Source organism: Mytilus californianus, unplaced genomic scaffold, assembly GCF_021869535.1.
Source record: "Mytilus californianus isolate M0D057914Y unplaced genomic scaffold, xbMytCali1.0.p SCAF_3, whole genome shotgun sequence".
Lineage (NCBI taxonomy): Eukaryota > Metazoa > Mollusca > Bivalvia > Mytilida > Mytilidae > Mytilus > Mytilus californianus.
Genome location: NW_026262679.1, coordinates 29,225,620 through 29,241,203, shown reverse-complemented (window position 1 = coordinate 29,241,203; position 15,584 = coordinate 29,225,620). Strand labels below are relative to the sequence as shown.

The window sequence follows — 15,584 nt, the reverse complement described above, 5'->3', positions numbered from 1 at the left end:
CTCCGAGATCCTCTACAATAATGCCTAGAATACTAAATCCTAGTTACCATGTGCTGTCGCGGGGAGGCATTGTAGAAGTCTTGAACAGTGTAGGGGCTATGTACTTGCAGAAAGACTTACGCACTCAGCTTTCTTTTCACCCATAAAGTAGGCTAGCCAGCGGTGATAGAGCCTATGGCCCTAACCACACTAAACGCATACACAATCCTGTGGTACAGACCACCAGCACACAGCAACCACAACCCTGTCTTTTTTTCCTCAAATGTTACTTACTGAATTAGACTTATCATTCGGCTGTGAGCGTTCCTAATGAATGTAAATCCAGAAAAGCGCTTCGGACGCATGAAATTTATTACGTGTTCTTTTCATTTTGTTATGTATATACATGAGCAATATGACGGGTGCCACATGTGGAGAAAGATCTGCCTACCCTTCGAAAACACGTTGGATCCCCCGGTTACGTGGTTCGTATTGTTCATTCTTTTGTTTTTTATGTTTCGTTTTGAGTACTGTTGTATGTCTTTTGGTTGTTCTTCATTTTTGCCCTGGTATTGTCAGTTTGTTTTCGTCTAATGAGTTATATAACTTTTGTAACTCTCGCTTCTCTTTTAAAGAAAGCTGTGAATGAGAAGAGAGAAAACCCAAAAATATAGCATGCTATGAAAATAGAAATGATTAAGTTCAAATTATTGTGAAATCACTGATTACTACATTCTGTGCGCTTTTATTCCAAAGGTTTTGAATATTAATTAAACAAATTGATGAAAACCTACAATTACTGTAATCTATGAACCACTATACAACTGCTTGAGCTGGCACCAAATAAAAATGTTGATACTGGAGAAAATTTTTGTTGCAATATTGTTAGTTTGAGTTTCAAGAACAGTTAACATTGAGAAGGTAAACATTTAATGTTATGCATGCATTACCCGTTGAAATTGTAGTAAGTGTCTAACCAATGGAGAGTAGGATGATACCTAAGAAAATACAATCTCATAAGTCGATTCATTTAAGCACGATTGTCAAAAGACAAAAAGACGAAAAGACAGAAAACAATCCGCAAAACTTTATAGAGCAAACTGAAGATTTGAACAACAGCGATCCTATAAAAACCGAAGTAAAACACAATTTCTTATGTATCGCAATGTTCCTGTTCCACAAATGACAACCGTCACGTGACTCTTGTGTATATGATGACCATTGAAGATTCACAGACGACGATAAGATATAAAATGTCTTTGATTGTTTTAATTGTGTTCTTGTTTCATACGTTTAAATATAACAACAGGAACCAAATAGATTTCTGTCCCTATTATTTATTTGCGTTGTTTACCTTTCATGGTTTATTGTTTCTTTTGATTTCAAGAATACTATTCTACTCTTTTAATAGTGAGAAAGAAATAGTACTGAAAGAAAACGCTCCTCTGCTATTAGGTATTTATATGCGTTCCGAAGAGTACACAAAGTTAAAAAGAAGACTGACGATCATACAGAAACACAGTCACATTGTAAGTGTATATGAGCAGTTTGTTTGTCTTGTTGTCGCGGTTGTGTTATAATCAGAACTGTCTCTGTTTCTTTGTAGTTTTAAAACTTATATTTTAATGCCATTTTCATAATCAATTTTTAACTGAACTTTTTAACACTATTTTTAGTTCCTACACAATATATATTCATAGTAAAAAAATAAATTATCCAACATTTTACTTTTTGAGTGTAAACGATTACTTTTCCTGTTAGGTAAATACATTGCAAAGCTAATGCTTCAATGTTATTTTTCAAGTTGATTTTCTTATTTGATAAAACAGACATGTTCCACCAGACTTGTTTTTTTTCCGTATAATATATTACTTGCTTCGTAAACAATAGTATTTTGGTGTGTGTGTGTGGTTTTTTTTTTTGTTTTTTTTTTTTTTTCGGTCCTTGCAGCAACTAGTTTTGAAATTGATCCAGTTGATTAATTCAAAATAGAAGATCAGAAACAAATGTAATGGCAATTCTCAATTAAATGACAACATGTCATCTTTCTATATTTTTACCCTTCTTTTTCCAGCTAGTATTTTGATAGTGTAAAGTTGATAAACTTAAAATCTTTAAAAGCTTCATAGGCTTACAACTATATTCATGTTAGAAGGAATGGTTGACGTGTTGTATAGACATATTGAAAAACAATATGTTATATAAATTTTAATACATTAGAAATATTTCTGTCTCATGCCCATTCACTGTGATGAATTGCTTCGTAAAAATTAAAAACAGATTAATACTGCAGACGCATGAATTGATACAGAAATATGCAATAAGACAATTTTTGTACATATGTTACTTTAAAAATAAAATGTTGAGATAATCTGTAGACCTGACTTATAAACACCGCCTGGTCTCCCACCAAAGACAAACAAATGTACTATTGCAATAAGAAGAATCGATATATACTTGCTTTTGAAATACAATTATAATTGATATCCAAAGTGGTAAAGTTGAAGTGATCCCTCAGAAATTTGTACGGACGCCATCAGAATATTTTAATATGTGTATTATTGGTGTCCACTCATATGTATCAATTGTCTTATATACGTAATCACAATCCCCTTTTCTCGATTATGGAATCACCGAATGAGACTTGTCAGCGGCTATGTACTTTCAATGTGCAAAATACTGGTGCATGAGATCACCACAGCTTGTAGTGGGATTCGTGTTGCTCAGTCTTCAGTTCGCTGTGTAGTGGGTTTTTTTTAAATTTCATTCTTTGTTTGTTCGATGTCTTTCGTCTTGGTGTCATGGCGTTGCCACTTTTTCTTTGACTTATGACTTTTGAAAGTTCCCTTTGTATCTTCTGCCTCATTTTTGTATTTATCATATACATGTGTGGACAGAGATCAATGGGATTCACGTTTGATTTAACTTGGGACTTTCATACTATATTTGGAATGATATTAATAGTAATATTATGGAGTTATTATAACAAATATATATTTCCCTTCTGAGTAGGATTAAGATTTTTAAATATGAAGGTATAATCACATATATGTATTCCCCTTCTGTGCAGGACTTTCATATAAATAAGAGGATGTGGTATGAGTGCCAATGAGACAACTATTCATCCAAGTCACATGGTGTAAAAATTAAAAAAATATTGGTCAAAGTACGGCCTTCAACACGGAGCCTTGGCTCACACCGAACAGCAAGCTATAAAGGGCCCAAAACAGACTTGTGTAAAATAATTCAAACAGAAAAAGCAACGGTCTAATCTATATAAAAAACGAGAAACGAGAAGCACTTATGAACCACACCAACAAACGACAACCACTGAAAAACAGGCTCCTGACTGAATTAAAGTTTTCGGCCTAACGGTATTTTATATTTAGTGAGCTGTTATTATTGCATGAGCGAAAAGATGAAAAAGAGAAAAGTTCCTTTCTTAAACATTCCTTTGCCAACAAAGGTCTCGATACCATCAACTTGAGCAATATCCTTCATCATAAATTAGTTCACTCGAAAATACCTTCCTATTATAAAGATCAGTCTGTACCTATCATTTCTTATACCTATACCAAACCAATTGCAGCTAAAATTTTCATTTACAAACACGTGCTGCAGGATCTAAATATTGACGACTTCAAGTCTAAACCTCCTGATTGCACCTGTGCTAGTTACCCATTCATATATAATCCGACTGGCCACATTATTACTGGTGACCTTAACATTTTCAATAACATTTCTCTGCGAAATGTGTTATCCAAAGGCCCGAAATATCGTGAACCTTAATACATCAATTGGAAACACAACTTCAAAATACTGATAGATTCAGTCGAGGATTATGCCAGGCAATGGGTTAAACGCGAGAAAGAAGACGTAGAGTAGATACACTTTTCAAAAGGATTAAGGCTGTGAGGTCGTTAATAAAAATCAGAATTAAGAAACTGAATGGGTCTATTAATACCCACGCTACATCAATCTTTAGAGATCCAAATGTTGCTAAACTCTTGTCCTACCTTCATTACAAATATGGTGTTGTCCCCGCAGATAAAGGCCCAAACAACATCGTTTTTGTGTGTAAATCACATTACAAAAACTGCTTGATAAATGAATTAGGTATTGACAATTCACATGGAAACTCAACATATACCCCCACGACACTTACTAAAGAGGAAATCCTGGATAATCATAGGTCTGTTCTATGTTCTTTTGGAATTCCAACCAAAGATGAAAAACAGGATCTTCCATCACTGTATTGGATACCTAAATTACACAAGTGTCCTTACAAACAACGGTATATTGCTGGGTCTTCCAAGTGCTCCACGAAACCTCTTTCTAAGTTATTAACATCAATTTTATCAGCAATCACAGCCGGGCTTCAAAGTTATTGTGAAACTACCTATTCAAGAGGTGGCGTGAATCAGATGTGGATACTAAAAAATTCCAAAGATCTTTTAGAGTACATACAATCTAAGATTCTTTCATCTTGCAATAGTACTAAAACATCTGACTTTTCTAAACTTTACACAAGTATTCCCTATTCCAAACTAAAAGACAAATTGAAAGAGCTGGTCCTGCTTTGTTTCATAAAAAAGAATGGCCAACGTAGATACAAGTATCTGGTCTTAGGGAGGGATAAATCCTACTTTGTAAAAAATCACTCTGATTCTAACAAAAAATTCTCTGAAACTGACATTATCAAGATGCTTGATTTCTTGATTGACAAAATATTTGTTACGTTATGAGGACGTGTTTTTCAACAAACAATCGGCATTCTCATGGGAACCAACTGTGCCCATATTCTTGCCGACTTGTTACTTTATTCATATGATGCTGACTTCATACAGTATCCTTTAACTTTACTTTCCGCTACATAGATGGTTTTCTCTCATTAAAAAGTTCAAAATTTGGTGACTATGTTGAACGCATCTATACCATCGAACTTGAGATAAAGGATACAACAGATACAGTAAAGTCTGCCTCATATCTTGACTTACATCTAGAAATTTACAATGAGGGTCAGTTGAAAAAAAAACGATATGACAAAAGATATGATTTCAGCTTCCCAATTGTGAACTTTCCATTTTAATGTAGCAATATTCCAGCAGCGCCTGCATAGGGAGTATATATTTCCCAGTTGATACAATACTCCAGGGCTTGTATTTCCTATCATGATTTCCTTCATAGAGGGTTGCTGCTCACAAGAAAGCCATTAAAACAAGAGTTCCAAGTGGTGAAGTTGAAATCATCCCTTGGTAAATTTTACGGACGCCATCACGAGTTAATTGACCGTTACGGAATATCCGTTTCACAAATGATAGCGGATATGTTCCTAATGTCGTAACTACAATCCCGTCCCCTTTTCCCGAATGTGACCTACCGAATTAGACTTATTACCGGGTTTGTACTAACATGAGCAACACGATGGGTACCACATGCGGAGCAGGATCTGCTAACCCTTCCGGAGCACCTGAGATCACCCCCAGTTTTTGGTGGGGTTCGTGTTGCTCAGTCTTTGGTTTTCTATGTTGTGTTTTGTGTACTTTTGTTTGTCTGTTTGTCTTTTTCTTTTTAGCCATGACGTTGTCAGTTTATTTTCGACTTATGAGTTTGAATGTCCCTTTGGTATCTTTCGCCCCTCTTTTGCCCTAAATGTATGAGATGTTTTCTGAGAAACACTTTCGGTATGTATTTCTCGTAAACAGTAACTGTCACCTCGGATTTCAGATTGGCTACTGAGAACAAAAATCAAAAGAGGATTAACATAGAATCGTTTATTCAAGATTTGGTAAAAATGTTTAACTGGACATTAGCTACGAATTAGAAAAAAAATTTAAAAAAAAACAAAAACATTTTTCAAACATTTATAAAAGCAGAATGTAGAAATGATGTTTACTTATTACCAGTCAGTTTGATTCAATTTCGTCTAAATAATTATCTAAAAAAACCCATCTCAAGTCAATAAAAAGTAAAATAACAAAAATACCGAACTCCAAGAAAAATTCAAATCGGAAAGTCCCTTATCAAATGGCAAAATCAAAACCTTAAACACATCAAACGAATGGAAAACAACTGTCACATTTTAATTCATCCACATTTGAATCCGTAGTTATACAACCTTTAATTAGACCTTTAGGGGAGATGGGCTTCGCATGTGTTCAGCATGTAGTTCATCCATTAAGGAAAAGGGGCCTCGATGTCCGAGTGGTCTAATTAGTTTAACTATTGTATTACTAGACTGTAAAAACGGAGGTTGTGAGTTTGAATCCCACACGTGGCAAGTGTAATCGACTCCAATTCTGATTGGCTAGGATTGTCAGTTTTCCTACTAAAGGTCGGTGGTTTTCTCTGGGCACTCCGGCTTCCTCCATCAATGCAAACTTGTCACCACGAAATAACCAACAATCATAAAAGCGGCGTTAAACAAAAATCAATCTATCATTAAAAAGATAAAAAAAAAGGAAACTTGAGAGAAACCATGAACAAACATTGCTTTGACTTATTCGGCCCACAAAAATATTCCTGTACAGGTTAAAAGATGATATACATATATTTTTTAATCTACAACATGAAATCAAACAGACCTAGACAAATCGTTTTGATACGATTACGCGTGTTTGGCTGCTTATTTATTTTTATATAAGTATGATAAGTTGGGTCAAATCGTTGAACATGAACTTGACAGCTTATGCCCATTTTATACGTTTCTGAGAAAAAAAACTTCATGTATTTGTATGTGTGAGTATGATTCTTTGTTAATTATATTCCAAATTTGCATCCATCTTTGATTTTTAGGAAAACAAAAGGTCAAAATTATTTTGATGAGTGTTTGGTAGGGGAACACCACTGATGATTTATTTCATCACTTGGGTATATGCCCGAGATATTTTCTGAGAAGCTGTTTTTATGTTTTTATCCGTATGCTTATATTCTGTTCGAATTAGGTGTTCATTTCTTGTTTGGTAAAAAAAAAGTATTCGAACACTTAGAAGTAATAAGAAAATTGAGATCCAGAAAATTACACGTCTTCTTTTTTCAATATGCTTCTAAAATCTGTGAAAACGGTGGTATTATCTATTCAGATAAACTAGGAAAAGTACAAACAAAGAAGCAAAAATAGTAAGAAGCTTACCAAATATTACAGAAAAATACCAACTTGTTTTTCGCTCAGAAGGGGTCGGAAACGTTTGCCAGGTGTCAATATCATTTGAAACTTTTGAGTTTTGAAAGTCCCCTTTTCCAGGTTTAATCCACCATTTTCTACATAAGGAAATGCCTGTACGAAGTCATGGATATGACAGTTGTTTTTCGTTCGTTTGATGTGTATGAGTTTTTGATTTTGCCATTTGATAAGGAACTTTCCGTCTTGAATTTTCCTTGGAGTTGGGTATTTTTATTATTTTACTTTTTTTTTGTATCTTTCTCCTCTTTTCTTATATTAACATATATATATGTGAACAGAGATCAGTTCTCTAGTTTTCTAGTTTTTCTATTTATACAAAAAAACTTTCATTGCAACATTGGAGATGAAATAAATTTTTGTGGACATTCATTGACTAATTTATCATTTTATCTCTCTACAGTCAGAGAATGGATTACATTGATCATTGTATTCAAACCCTCGACTAATTATCAATATTAATTAATTTTCTATTTTCTACGTGCAGAATGTCAGTGTCATACAATATACAACAGCTTAAGAACAGATTTGATAGCTAGTTTAGAAACTTGTAACATGACAAAATATTTCTTTTATTACTTCAAGATGTGACCACACGAGTAAAAGTAAAATAAATGTCTCATTTAATTGCTAGTTAAAGATTTATTAGGGGTCTACGTGATTTTCTACCATGTGTAACTAGTACCTTTAGCAAAATACTTTCTGTATTTAACCGCCTATAGCTACGTATCAAGTTGCATCTGCCTTCACTTCTTCGCCTCCTTTAAATTCTAACACCACTTTTTTCATAATTTAGCAATATATTGATTAGTTAGTTCTACTGTATAATAAAGTTATATTCAAACCAATATAAACTTATAGCTATCGTCTCGACTTTTCAAACAAGTTCGCTTTGGAAAAGATAAAATGGATTAATGTCCTATCGTAATCTTTCCTTTGCCAACAAATGTCTTGAAGCCATCAACTTAAGCTATATTTTTCATCATAAAACAGTTCACTCAAAATTATATCCCTTTTTAAAGATCAGTTTGCACCTATCTTTTCTTTAACCTATACCAAACCAATTGCAACTAAAAATTTCCATTACAAACACGTGTTGAAGGATCTCAATATTGACGACTACAAGTCTAAACCTCTTGATTGCACCTGCGCTAGTTTCCCATTCATATATAATCCGGCTGGCCACAGTCTATCTGGTGACTCTGCGAAATGTGTTATCCAAATGCCCAAAATATCGTGGGCCGAAATCCATCAATTGGAGGCACAACTTCAAAATATTAATTGATTCAGTCGAGGAGTATACCAGGCAGTCGGTTAAACGCGAGAAAGAAGACAAAGATACTCTTTTCGAATTAACCAAGGCTGTGAGGTCGTTGATACAAATCAGAATAAAAAAAAAACTGAATGTGTCTATGAATACACATGCTACAACAATCTTTAAATACATAAATGTTGCGTTGCATCTGTTCTATCTCCATGACAAATATGTTGCTGTCCTCGCAGATAAAACCCCAAACAACATCGTTTTTTGTGTGTAAATCATTTTTCATAAACTGCTTGGTAAAATGAATTAGGTACTGACAATTAACTTTGAAACTTAACATACACCCCTACGACACTCAACAATGAGCAAATCCTGGATAATCATAGATCTGTTCTATGTTCCTTCGGAAGTCAAACCAAATATTAATAACCGGATCTTCCTTCAATGTAACGGATACCTAAACTACAGGAGTATCCTTACACACAACGTTACGTTACTGGGTCTTCCAAGTGCTCCACGAAACCTTTTTCTAAACGATTTACATTCAGTTTTATCAGCAACCAAAGCCAGGCTTCAAAATTATTGTGAAATACCTATTCTTGAGGCGGCGTGAATCAGTTGTGGATACTAAAAAATTCCAAAGATCTGTCAGATTACATACAATCTAAGACTCTTTCATCTTGCAATAGTATTAAACATTTGAATTTTCTACCCTTTACACAAGTATTCCCTATTCCAAACTAAAAAACTATTGAAAGAGTTTGTCTGCTTACAAAAGAATGGCAAACGTAGACACAAGTATCTGGTCTTAGGGAGGGATAAATTGTACTTTGTTTAAAATCACACTGATTTAAACAAAATATTGACATTATCAATATGCTTGATTTTTTAATTGACAACATATTTGTTACGTTTGAAGGACGTGTTTTTCAACAAACAATTGGCATTCCTATGGAAACCAACTGTGCCACTCTTCTTGCCGACTTTTTCCTTTATTCATATGAGGATGAATGCAAACAGAAGCTTCTTATGAAAAATGAAAAGAAGCTATCATTATTTTTTTAACTTGACTTTGCGCTATATAGATGATGTCCTTTCACTAAATAATTCAAAGTTTGGTGACTATGTTGAACGCATCTATGTCAATAAGGATACAACAGATACGGTTAAGTCTGCATCATATCTTGACTTACATCGAGAAATTAACAATTAGGGTCAGTTGGGAACAAAACTTTACGACAAAAGAGATGATTTGAGATTCCAAATTGTAAACTTTCCATTTCTATATAGCAACATTACTGCAGCGACAGCATATAGGAATATATCTCCCAGTTGAAACGATATTCTAGGGCTTGCATTTCCTATATGATTATTTTGATAGACGGTAGCTGCTCACAAAGAAGCTATTAAACCAAGAATTCAAAGTGATGATAAAATCATCCTTTCGACAATTTTAAGGACGCCATCACGAGTTGGTTGACCATTATTAAATATTTGTAAAATTGGGAATGGAAATGGGGCTTTTGTCAAAGAGACAACAACCCGACCAAAGAGCAGAAAACAGCCCAAGGCCACCAATGGGTCTTCAACACGGCGAGAAAATCCCACACCCGGAGGCGGGCTTCAGCTGGCCCATAAACAAAGATGTGTACCAGTTCAGTGAAAATGGACGTCACACTTAACTCCAAAACATATAAATGAACTAAAATTAAAAAAACATACAAGACTAACAAAGGCCAGTGGCTCCTGACTTGGGACATGCACAAACATGCGGCGGAGTCACAGATGAAGATGAATATGTTCCAGTTGTCGTAATCACAATCCCGTTTTCATTTCCCCGAATGTGACCTACCGAATTAGACTTATCACCGGGTTTGTACTTACGTGAGCAACACGACGGGTACTGCATGTGAAGAAGGAACTGTTGCTCGGTCTTCACCTTTCTATGAGGTGTTTTGTTTGTGTTGTTTGTCTTTTGGACTTTTTCGTTTTTTGCCATGGCATTGTCAGTTTATTTTCGACTTATTAATTTGAATGTCCCTTTGGTATCTTTCTCCCCTTTTGTTTATTTTAATTAAACATTATATCATTAAATGTATATGAAAGGACTGCATACGTCGGAAAAACTTATGTTTGAATATATTTGTATTATTGATAAAAAAAGATGATTCTAATCTAACTTAACAAATTAGCATGACAGTGTGTTATTTTCAACTGAAAATGTCCCCACATATGTGCAAATGATGAATTAATCATTCAAATTAAATAGTAGTACCCGAATTAATTTGTGTACTAGTGATAACACTATACTGTAATGTAGGATGGAAATTCTGTTTATTTGCAGATTACAATTTTTGATTTAAACAACAACAAAAATTATAAGCTGGAGGATTTTGTAGTGAAAGCTATAATCAAAGGATGGTCATTAAAAGAGGTAAAAAGTGAGTCTATATTATGAGTTGTTTTTATAAATATCTGTCACAATAAGATCTTCGTTTTACAAAGAAAATGTTTTCCAATTATGTTTGTCATAAAGTAATAAATGCAAATGTAACCAGATCTCGGTAGATCGTACATGCACATAGGTATGTAAGCCATTAGATTTTATGAGGGAATCCGACGTTTGTTACACCGCAGTAAATTATATGTTGTTTAAATACTCTCAATTGAAAATCGGATGAGGGTACAAAAAGAAACATATAGATATAATGCAATACTTCTTTTTTAGCCTTAGTTTTAGCATTTATAACGAAAAAATATAATGCGAATACCATTTATAAAATATTGAAAAGATAATAGTTTTCATAGTTGAAAGTAGCACACCTGTGTATTTTTCATTGAATTTCTTATTGTTTTTTTTTCTTATTGATGCATATTTGACAACCAGAACAATGATATTCTGAAAAACTATAGTTTCTTTTAAAAGTATACCTTAAAATTATTTGCATGAGTTGTTGCCCTGCCAAGTGACGCTTTTTTAAATTTAAATGCTGCTGTTTTTTTTAAATTCAATCTGGAAACAAAACATTACCATGAGTACGTTTGAACATAACTGCTCACATATCTGATTTCGAGAACACAAGGGAGTTATTTTTATTGTCAATTCTCATCAACTTTGAATTTTATTTGACTTTCCAACTGTTTTGTTTCGAGCATCACTGATGAGTCGTTTTTAGACGAAGCGTGCGTCTGGCGTGCATAATTAAAAGTCTGCTATCGTTGATGAGATTTTACAACCACTGGGTCAATGCCACTTCTGGTGGACGTTTCGTACCCCAAAGTATCACCAGCCCAGTAGCCAGCACTTTTTTTGGTTTTATGAAATATTACTGATTTGTTCATTTTCAATTAGTTTACTGTCAATAAATATTCAAAACACTAAGTTTTTTTATACCTCCTAGCCGTTTTTTTGGTACACCAATGTTTTTATTATTTTGCTTTTTAAGTTTGAATTTGATTTGGTTTCCAATTTTGTTGATTCGAGAGTCACTGATGAGTTTTATTTTGACAGCACGGGCGTCAGTTGAACAAAATTATAAGCCTGGTATAAGTTTTTATCTATTGTTTTTACTGTAGAATTTACATTAATTAACTTATAATACGTAAATTGCGAGCAAGACTGATTTATCTTATTTTACATCTTATTAGTTCCATCCATAATTTTCTTATCAAAACCCCTGCCTATGACTTACTTTTTTTTATGTTTCGCTCTTGATAATTGAAAACACTACGGTATAAAAAGAAAACATGTTTCCATTCAACTTCACACCAGGTATCATGGAAGACGACATTTAACAGTAAATTGTTAATTATTGATTTAGATAAAATTTACCAGGGAGAAATGAACCCAGTTCTTAGTGTTTAAACAAATCAAAGCTTATAATTGATAATGTTGTAATAACATATTTTAAAGAGATTTTCGATACGTAGAAGATAAAGTGGTTTATTTCTTTTATCAGGGTTTAATTCTATTATAATTACAAGTACCGTAATATAGTTTACGCACGTTTGTTCGTTACAGGAGATTATATTTTTCTCAATTTTACTACGTAGTTACCATTTCAATGTGTGACCCAAACAAAAGTGTTAGTAAACAATGTTATTTCATATCGATTAAGAATTAGCTTCTCTTATTGGATAACAAGGGGCCACATGACATTCTTTATTCTTTAGTAAAAAATTCCATCGGTCTTTAACTGAAAAAAACGGACCAGAAAACCGGTCGTTAACGGGCCTTTACATGTTAATGACCAGTGGTGCGTGGTTTCTCTGTTTAGAGTGATGTCCCTTTAATAAAACGCAATCGCGATTCAGACGTTTTGAACATGGCTGAACTGGAAGGCACGTCTGCTACAAACAACCCAAATGATCGTTTTGCCATACTTTCCGATGCTGATAGAGACAAACTACTCAGCAACATGAATTATTAAAATACAGAACACTTTATTTCGTATTCGTATACTGAAAAATTGCACTTAAAGGAATGACAGTGACTTATCACTATGACTGGTCTTCACTCTTTCCTATAGAAATCGTACAATAACTCGAGTTTGCTTTGAACAATTTGAATTTATGAGAATTTTTAAAAACATGGTTCCTCAATGAAATAAACATAATAATTATTGAAGAACTGGTCATTATCGTGATACATGGACTGCCCGTAGGACAGTGGTATTGACTAAGACAGCGATAATGACTGGGCCGTAGGCGAGGTCATTATCGCTGTCGCAGTCAATACCACTGTCCTGTTGGCAGTCCATTTATCACGATAATGACCAGTTCTTCAATTACTATTATATAATTTAAATATAACAGCCTGCAAATGCGGCCTTCCTCAGAAAATCTAGTTTTCATTTCGAATTTAATTATAGACGTATACTTACATATAAAAGAAACAATGGGATTTTTGGAAATTTTATGCTATAATCAATTACAAATAAAAGCATATAATTTGTGTTATTTACATATAAAAGTCCTGTAGCATGTACAGCAGTATTTTGACAGACATTAGATTTCCAAAACAAAATGCAGATATATTCTTGCAAAGTATAATAATTTGTTTTGTTCGTATATATAAACATTGTCCTTTAACATAAGAGCTTGTTTTACCTGATGTTACACAACCTAAGCATCATATTTATTTATAACATGATTTTATTTTAGATTCATCTGTCTATCCAAATGACAAAAAGAACATTTCAGTTACAATGAACAACGTTGAGACAGAACGTATGACAGTTTCTTGATTTAATTATTATTCACACAAATACTTATATCATACTATCGTTTGTATCATTGTTTCATTAGAGTTTCTACTATGCAAAATAAATTCACGCCCAACTAATAATAAACATATACACAACATAATGAGCTATATCATCCTATCATGTGTCAGTATATAGGTTTGACCTTTGTGTTCTGAAATCTATTTACAAATAAATATTCTTATATGCCTTAATGAGCAAGTATCCATTTATTGACTTTGTCATTTGTCTTTGTTATAAGATATATAAATACAAATGTACAACAATGTTGTTTGTGTGATCAAACTTAATCCACATTACTGATATACAATCACTGTTTAAAAAACTTATAAACGTTGTATTGCTCGTTGAATGCATGCCTCCGAAATATACAAAACATTCCGGAGGCAACATGTATTTACAATTGTATGAATTTTTATGGCTGCTTTTGTCTTTCACATTTTCAATAAAGTGTAATGCAAAATCATATATTTGAATGTACAACTGTACATGATAAAGGTCTTGGTGACATTTCTTTTGTGTTTGCCCAATCTATTATTCTGAAATTCATCAGCTGTCGTTTGTTGCTGTACCATAACTTATTTCTGGTTTATTATTTTGACATACGTGTACGGTGTATGTCTTGCTGTTGGTTTTCTTTGTGGATTAAATCGTTTCACATTTTGTAATCCTGTTATATGTAAAGAAAACAAAGGTTTTATAAAATTAATAATATAAAAGCCTCATTTTAATTTTACATATTATGATTAGAAAAAGTTGTGTTTACTTACAGGTGCAGCTGGTTGCCTTATGGAACACTTCCATGTAGCGCCTGGCTCACTATCACTTTACTTCTATATTGCATACCAGTACATACTAGAAAGCTGTGAAATAGAAAACAAGGAAACGGTAAATATTAATTACTCTAAATATCATCACAACAATTAATGTTAAATCTGCAAATTTGCCGAAGCAAATTTTTGTTCTTCCCTCGCCGGGATTCGAACTCATGCTATATATATATGTTATGACTCAACTAAACAAATAAAAAAGCGAATGAATGTATAGTTTATATCAAAGTTTGTCCAATGACTAATGTTATTCTTAGTGTGAATTAGCCTTGCGAATAATGCATGCTTTGCAAGAGACGCCTACCCTTTCATCGAACCCGGTCTCGCTCGTTTGGAGTTCATGCAATTCCCTCAGTTTCTTTTTGTTACCTAAATTTTTCTATTCTTAATCGGTTTACGAGATGTGAAAGTATGTTAACTGTTATCACCTTAATTACATTAGTAACAGTATGGTAAATCCAATGATTATTAGTTTGCAAGCAGTTTGTCCCCAAGTAATGTATTCCACTAATATTGATAACATCCTTGTAAGGTTAATAATAGTTTCAAAGATAATCAATCTACCGTTGAATACACCCAATCCCAAAGTTATAGCACATATTAATGTTCAATATGAAATGAGTTCTGTTCGTAGATTCTCTCTATGTATACTGACCAAAGCGAGAAGTTCTTGAAATCTAAATCGAGATCATTTCAAAATTTTTTATATGATGTAAATAATGCTTTTCTAGAAAATTCTATAACATTTCTTTAAATTTTGTCAACATTACCTTACATTTGACATGTTAGCAATTACGCGATGAACATGACCAATCAAAAAAAAAATGGCGAAAATTCAAACTCATAAGTCGAAAATAAACATAGAACGCAATGACAAAAAAGGAAAAGGCCAAAAGACAACCAACAGTACACAAAACAACACTTAGGAAACTAAAGACTGAGCAACACGAATCCCACCGAAAACCTGGGGGAATTTCTTGTTCTCCGAAAGGGCAAGCAGATCCTGTTCAACATGTGGCACCCGTGTACCTAATATCAATCAAACAATCAATTAAACATATGATATT

General features: G+C 33.4%; 1 protein-coding gene across 4 annotated transcripts in view; it reads left to right on the top strand.

The window, feature by feature from the left end:
• LOC127734318 (uncharacterized) overlaps positions 1-15,584 on the top strand; it is a 125,074-nt gene that overhangs the window by 74,641 nt on the left and 34,849 nt on the right. The window lies entirely within an intron of this gene.